Here is an 8,844-nt window from a genome sequence, read left to right as displayed (position 1 = left end):
GGAAGGGGTGAGCATTTCCACATTGCTCAGTAGGGTGCCTAACACCCAAAGGGTTAATGGGGATGTAGACCCCCATTATGGGAGTCATTCTTGCAACTGATGTTTGACAAGTGTCACCATCTTGCATGACCACGTGTCACTCCCGGATTAGTCAATATGGGATCAAAATAGTGGAATTGATGGACCAATCAGAGATTGACACCTGGAAAAAGGGAATCAGAAGAATATTTGGCTGTTGAGAGGAGCGTAGGAGAAGGGTGCTTTTTCTACCGGCTGAGAGATATTTTGAGGGGATCTTTTTCTGTTAAGGGGGCTGCAGGAGAGTAGGGCTGCTGGGGTGGCTTTTTCCAGAGATATTGTTGTAGGGGCAAAGCATGTAGTGGAGATATCTGCCTAGAAGAGGAAGGTGGCAGGAAAATCTTCAAGGAGGCGGAGCTTTTGTTGGGGTTGTTTTTGGGGGAAAAATAGAGATTCCGGAGGAAGCAAGCTGGAGGGAGGATGCTGGGAGTTTGGAGAGAAAAGGTCTGGGTTTGAGGAGGAAGCGAGAAGCAGAGTTTAGAGGTTGCAGAGAGGAACAGAAAAGGAGGGAGAGCCTCCAAGATTATTTTTCCGAGAGTAAGTTTTCCATTGTGTTTTTGCTTCTTTCTTTTTCTCTTCATATATTATTATCGAGATGCATTGTTGTTGATCTTTGGACCATTTATGCTTTGTTCTTCATGGCTGACTGTTCCTCTTTTGCTCCTGTTTGTGTTTGAAAAATTGATTTAACTCCATTTTAGCTCCTCTGTGGCATTTTAAAGAAAGCAAAAGACCTTTTAATTCACCCATCTGCAAACCCACTAATGAAGAAGTGAAGCATAGTTCTTAATGCTTCATCTTATTTTCTTCCTCCATTGCTCTGTTTTTGCTACTTTTCTCTCTCTTCTTCGTGTTTGGACTTTCTTAGACATGAAGCCATAATGGGGAGTGAAATTATGGGATGATGAGGCTATGAGGGACTGGGACTCCTTGAACTTGTTTATCCTGAAGAGGATACTAAGAGCTTTGGTAGATCAACGTTTAGGCATATGAACAGGAAGTGGTCCGCACTGTGGATACTATTATTGTCAGTGACCTGTATGGCAGAGGGCATTAAACAAATGATTGTTGTGGATATCCGGAGAATGCCTTGGAGGCATCAGCACAGGAATGAAAATGCTAATTTTGATAAGATTGACAGAGCCCATTCAGAAGAGAGTTGAAGAGGTAATGTCTATTGCGACCGGGCATGAGCGTGAAGAACTTGAAGCTGCGCTTGATGGAAGGGACATTCTGGATGCAGACCATCCTGTTGGTCCGTTTGGTACAAAGGAAGCAGCTGCTGTGGTTCAGTCTGACAATGATAGAAAGAATAGTTGGGTGCCTTGGAGGTGAAGGCGAGGATGAGCATGAAGTTGTTTGATTTCAGCTGGAGAAAGGCAAGCCACATGAATGCCCTGTATGATCACAGTATTTCACGCTGGAAGTCATAGGCCCAGGAGGACCACCACCACATTGGGATGGTGATGATGATCGTCATCACTGATTGTTGTTTTTGCCATTTCATACCGGAATAAAATCTGGTGGGATGTTGGAACGATTAATAGCTGAAGACATTGGAACCGGAGTAGATGAATATCCATTTCTTCATGCTCTTTTATTTTCACGTGGCCAAGTTCTCCTCTGTGATCAGCCATGGAGTCTTTGAATATGTTTTCTATGCTGCTATCGAGGCAATTGGCACAGCTGTGTCCCCACCTGTGAAAATCTCCTCAATCAAGCATCCGATGAAACACTGCACTTGATCTTGGAGACACTGCAGGCAGCTATAAAGACGGGTCATGAAGCATCTGCAACAATAGAACCCATCAATCTCACTATCTATCAAGCCAAGCCATTCCAATCAAGCCTTCACAAAACTCATTCTCACTCCCATACCGATCACGGACGTGCACTTCTATTCCTCATTTCACCACCTTCTCATATCCATTTTCCGCACCACTCATGCCTATCCATCTAACACATTTCTCTTATCCGCGCCACCTTTTCTCTCACTAACCTCTACATACCCATTAAGCTACTCCACTAAACCCATTTCACTCAACCCCATACCATCATACCCATCCGTCCTACCTATCTTCCTCTCACCACCATATACTTCCTTCAATAATCATATCCATGAATACCCATTTTCCGCACCTCTAACCTCTATACCCATCCTATCCACATGTTTTTCACTACACACCCATCCTATCATGACCACGTGAGGTGCTGGTCAGAGCTAAGATGTGGAGTGCTTGTGAAGAAGGGCAAGAATATGGGTGCAAGTTAATGAAGTTGATGTTGATCAAGATGGCATCATTGAGTTCCCTGAGCTTTTAAATTTAATGGTATGCAATATGAAAGAGTTGTTTGAAACTTGGATGAAGACGGGTATAGAGACTACATATTGACGGAAAGAAAGGTCCAAACGTGAACCGTTTTTGGAGCTGTGTTCACACCCCTATAAAACCCATCCCGGACGTCATCGTTGTGGTCTCCAGTGACGGAAGGCTTGCCTCATATTCCATCTCTTTCTGCATCTCTCAAGTGCAGCCAAGCTTCAGCAATGTTAGGCCTAGGAAGTCTTCTCTCAATCTACCTGTAGCTGAACTTAATTGTTTCCTTCAAGGGCATGCATGATGGGCCCGTTTGTGACATCAACTTCCGTGAGGACGACGAGAATGCACCGCTGACCATTCACCTTGAGGTCCCTTTGTTTCACAGGTTGACCCGAGATTCCTACGTCGTCAGATTGATGCTCCATCAAGGATCAAGAGTATGTTATCATTGGTTTCATTGATATGGGTGTGCGGCTTGAATCCCCAAGTTATAACTGATGAGACTGCCTTCAAGATATCGATTATTCACATCGGAGAGCCTCGTCCCCAGACTACAGTCCCGTCTATGGAGTGCTGTCAATGGAGACCCACACCATGCTTGCGTGCGGTTGCTATCTTCCCCAGCTGGAATCCATACGATGGCACGTTCAAGACTTCAAATATCGACATCCCACTTGGGGTGTTGCTTCATGCGAAGAGAATTGTGAAACCTCTAGACCTGATCCTGAAGTTGGGGTTGATGAAGAAACAAAACTGATAACCAAGGCTCAAAATCAGAGGTCAAAGTTCCAAGTGGCAGTAGATGACAAGGATGGTAAAATCCTGGGCTTCATGTAGGGGCTACGCTTATTACTCGTCTTGTAAATATCTAGCACTAGGGATTTTATCTAGTTACCTGGTCATGGAGTTTCTTCTGGAAATATAAAGATGTTGTGAAGAGGAGAAGTGATCATGTCGCGGATGGAATAAAGGTTGATATATGGAGCCAAATATTGCTTTGAACTGGAGATCACATGGGCAGAAGGGAAACATCGTCTGTGTGAGTATGACGCCTCCCAAGGCTTGGGCATGGATGGATTTGCGGCCACGAAATTCAGTGATTCATCTCATCTAAATAATCCCAGTGCTGATGGAGACACATGCTAGATTTCCAAGAAAGATGAGGTTTCCAAGAGATGGGAAAGAAGCATGAGCAAGGTGAAATTGCAACCCGGTATGTCTTATGGGTTTTGAGAATCAAATGAATGGGGTCTCTCGCATTTGGTAACTTTACAGATTCACAAGTGGACATTGTGGGCAGTGCATATCTGGTGAAGGAAAGTCAACAAAATTTGCAGTGGCCTATGAAGGAGCTAGAGGTTGGAACTGTTCGAATGAAAGAGCAAGGTAATCTAGTCACTGGAACACATGAAGAAGTTGAAGAGGCTTCACAAGTCAACCCAGAATTTGAGGAGACTGAGCTAGCTGAATTTACAAGCTGAATTTGCGGAACTCCATAATTCAGAAGCACAACAGACTGGAAGTGGAATGCTTTACACCATGTGACATTCTGGGATTTATTTTTATTTGATTTTGAAAATGTTTTCTCAAATCCCATTTTGTAAATATCTTTCTCAAAATTCTGATTTTCAAATAATTCCAATTTTCTCATCTTTCATCCTTATGATTTTTAGGATCACCCAAGAATCCCATTTTTAATCAAACTTTGCTGTCATCTTTCCTTCTGGCAAACAATTTCAACATCTCTTTTGTTTTAAAACGTTTTGAAATAAGCAAGGATTTAATTTTGTAATTCCAATTGATGGAATTTACGAAATTAATTCATGCAAAAATAAAAGGGTTTTGGTGGGGGGCCTACATACATGATTTTAATGATTGATTAGTTGATTGATTGACTGGAGTATCACACTTGATTGATCCATTCTGCTTTATGACATGCATGAGATTATTCTTTAATTGTGCACTAACCCCCCTCTCTTGATAGCGCATGATGACTCGTTGCCCAGGTACACACTCATTCTTATTCTAGTCTCTCTATATGCATGTTTTGATACTCATATGTGCATGATCAATTCGAGTATTCATTGTTTTCCTCATCATTGCCATAATTGCTTCATCTCATTAGTAAAGACCCGACTTTAGGGACTTAGAGGGGTGTTACGGTCTTTACCGTACCTTCCCAATAAGTAACCTGACCCCCGAACCTGATCCGGTTTTTCACAGACCACCTTTTCCAAAATAAGGAGTCACACTTAAGGTTTTTTTTCTTATTTTGTTTACCCTTTAAAAATAAAACAAAAATAAGTGGCAACTCCAAGTCATTTTTTCAAACAATAAATAAAATCAATTTTTCAAATAAAAATCGAGCTCGCCATCGAGTGGGAAATGCATGAGCCGAAATACGGGGTCCACATGGGGGATTACTATATTTCAATAACCCAAACACAACAGTTTACCAATATAAATCAAGTCACACAATTTAACATATAACATTATACTCAATCCCACAACATCCAATCATTAAATGAATGCATATGAATGTGTGACACACAGTCATACAATGCATTATCGTTCTCGGGCTTTCACCGAAAGGATACGCGTCCGCACCCAAATATACTCCCCATTCGGAGTCTTCCCGAGGTAAACATTTGGGTCTTTCACCCTAGGGATCTCTCTCCCTTCTTAATTCGCCTCATACGGGCTTTCACTTTTCATCCCTATTTTATTTTTTTTTTCCATTTCATACACTTTTCACAATTATTTTTTTTTTTTCATACAACCATAATGCAAGTGAATGCCACAAACTCCAAAATTCCTCAATAATTTCTACAATTCCAATAATTCCAACATTCTCAATAACCCAACAAAATAAAATTTTCACCTAAAAATTCCCGAAAATACACCAACAAATTTTCAGAAATTCACCCATCAATATACTTGAATTTATATCACAATTTCATAATTTTTCAATAATTTTAATAATTCCCAATATTTGGAAATAACTAATTTTCCACAATAAAATTACCGCAAATATTCCAATCAATTTTCAAAAATTCATTAATCACTAGATTTGAATTCTTGCCCTAATTCTGGAATTTTCCTATATTTCTAAAAAAATTTAACAACCTAAAACGATTAATTATCAATTGCAAAGAATTCCGGAAATTACAAAAAAAATCCAAAAAAATCCCAAATCATTCCAGAAAATTCACACAACATTAAAATTATCTACTTAACTCATAATTATCAGATTTATAATTTTTTTTTCCAATGAAAAATACATTAAATTTGAGTTTTAGGGTTAGTTTCCCCTACCACAAATCTGAGAAGTTGACCATTAAAAATGAAATCAGCCACCGTAGACTTGTTCCTCTAGTCGAATAAAGCACTTCCTTCGAATTTGGACTGAAACAGAGGTCGTTTGGCCGTTCAAACGGCCGGTCAAAGATCCGGCGAGTGATCAAATTTCTACATAGTGCCCTTCTCTCTCTCCGCGTGCTGCCAATTTCTAATTCTCCCCCTTTTCCCCTTTTTTTTCTTTAAAAAATTTCACCAGCCACTTAAGCCCAAAACCAAAGGCCCAATTCCATTTCATTTCATTTTGACAATCCATACTACCTTTACATGACCCAAGTTTAATAGCCCATTGAATATTTTCATTTACTTTCTTTTATTTTACTTTTCTTTTGTTTATTCTATTTGTTTTATTTGATTTCCAATTCATTTTTTTTAACACACAAATTCATTTATTAACACCAATCCAAAACTAATTTTCTCAATTTTATTATTCATCAATTTAATTTAATATTTTCTTAATTAATTTTAATTAATTTTTTCTTAATTAATTTTAATTAATTCTTTCTTTTTTTTTCGTTTTCGTTTTTCGTTTCCGGAAGTTTTCAATTTCTAAAATCTTAAGAAATTTTCTACCCTAAGGTTGACATGGCATAAAATTTCAACTTGTCTAATTGACCAACATAATAAAATGAAATTCACCAATCTGAAATTGACAAGTGTTCTCCAAACACTTTTCTTTTTTACTTTTCAACCATCACACAAAATAAGACTTTTCAAACTAAAAATAACATGTCATAAAATACCCGGTCATTATAGGAATTGAAGATTCTGTTTATGTCGGCTGATGCTGACAACGATGCCATGTTGAGGAGTTTTAATAAGGGTGCCATGTATATAAGAAGAAGCCGATTGAGATGGAAAGTGCAAAGAACCTTTGGCAGTATGTATTCTTGTAAATGAGGGGATAAACAGTTGCAGAGATCTGGACAGAAGGATGGTGTCCAGGTTAAATCATTGGGGGCAATGAACTGGATGTGGATGCAAGAAGTGCACTAGACAAGTTGCCTGTGAATCTCCATGCGCTACAGACTTGCAATGTTAGCAAGTTTATGAATCATTTACACAGCCATAAAATTCTGAAATTCAGAAGAAAGCTAAGTGTTTAGTTGGCACATGGAAGAGACGAGTTGAAGCTGAAATGAACATTGATGATGCAAAATCTGGGTCAAGTCGCAGTGTTTCATGGCAAACAAAGGCAGTGTCTTATGAAATTTCTCATGCAGGGAACAAGGAAACTGAGGGATCGTCCGAAGCCGGCATGAAGAGCTCCATTATACAACCACCGGCACCTAGAACTCCTTCGGTTAAGCTCAGTGGTGGTTCTTTTGAAGATTCTGTCGTTACATTCTCTAGATCTTCTCCTCCACACCCTGAAAAGCATGACCACCCTGACAAGAAAGTAAAGGTAAAAAATGATATTTTGTGGGTGAATATGGCATCAAACACAAATGCAGAACTATGCCAGAGTAAAGATGGATTGGTCGGGTCTGATGAAGGTACTGGATCACCAGTTGCTATTCTTTGTGATGAACTGCGCAGGGTGAGTGAAAATGCTGAAAGGTCACAAATTCGGAAGTTGGCTCAGTTTTTTTCAAATCGGGCTCGCTGTACTGAGAAAGGAAATGAAAGAAAGAAAGGAAATAAAAGAAAGAATACTCCTTCAGAACGGGCTCAGAAGGGAATTTCCTTTGCATGGCCACTTTGGCATGCAAATCTTAATGGCCATCACGTGTCACCTCCTTCTATTTCTCTCATTTCACCATCCTTAGTTTTGAAAATAATTTTTCAAATCCCTTTATTCAAATAACCTTTTGGATTTTAATATTTTTAAATAATCTCAACTCCACATGTTCCTTCATCAAAAATTCCATTTTTTTAAATAGAATTTGCTGCCATCTTTCTTTCTGGCAAGCAATTTTCATATCTCCTCTGTTTTTAAAATGTTTTAAAATAAGCAAGAAATCAAATCTCGTAATTCTGAATAATGGAGTTATTAGAATTGATTCATGCAAAATAAAACGGGCTTTGGTGGGGGCCCAACATTATTGGATGTTTCCTTTGAAAATCCATTTGATTGAATTGTGATATGTGATGACTTCGTACTCGATTTAGTGGCATATGAGCTATGTTTATGTCCATTATTTGTGCACTAACCTCATTTCTTGATAGCTCATTGTGACTCGTTACTCAGGTATGTATCTACTCGCATCCTAGTCATTCTTTGTGTATGTTCTGACTCTCAAACGTGCATGATCGTTCTAGGTATTCATTGATTTACTCATCAATTGTCTTGATTGTTTCATTTTATTAGTAGAGACCCGACTTTAGGGACTTAGAGGGGTGCTACGGTCACCATACCTTCCCGATAAGTAACCTGACTCCCGAGCCCATTTTTGGTTTTCACAAACCACCTTTTCCAAATAAGGAGTCATACTTAGAGTTTTCTTTTTTATTTTGTTTACCCTTTTAAAAATAAAACAAAAATAAATAGTGACTCCAAGTTATTTTTTTAATAAATAAAAATCATTTTTCAAATAAAATCAAGCTCACCATCGAGTGGCAAACGCATGAGCCAAAATGCGAGGTCCACACATCGTCTTAAAGTGTGTTTGATAATAATTTTAATAAATATTTTTAATTTTTCTTATATTTAAAATTTTTTATCTTTCAACTATTAAAAAAATAAAAAACACTTCATAAAATTATTGTCAAATATACTCTTAACTTTGATTCATTTAATTGATTATCAAAATGTATAGAATAAATAGGAGTGCTTCTATTTTATAATTTTCAGCACTAATTGATATTATCAAAAGCCTAAAATAGTTTCGAAAAATTTGTAGGAGTAAATTCTGTAACATAGGTCAAATTTTTCAATCCCACATCGGAGAAAAGATGACAGTCTGAATTGCCTTTATTGTTTCAACTGAGTATGATTCTATTTCTTTCACAAAAATAAGGGTGAGTCACAAAGTGATAAATTTCCTGAACAAATCCCTGGTGGAAAGCGAATTTGCTGTGTGACCCCACCACTAAAATGCGGCAACCTTTGCCAAACACCACACAAGCCCTCACCTGAATGGAAGAA

This window comes from Vitis riparia, chromosome 15 (assembly GCF_004353265.1).
Source record: "Vitis riparia cultivar Riparia Gloire de Montpellier isolate 1030 chromosome 15, EGFV_Vit.rip_1.0, whole genome shotgun sequence".
Taxonomy (NCBI): domain Eukaryota; kingdom Viridiplantae; phylum Streptophyta; class Magnoliopsida; order Vitales; family Vitaceae; genus Vitis; species Vitis riparia.
Note: the sequence above shows the minus strand (reverse complement) of the source record.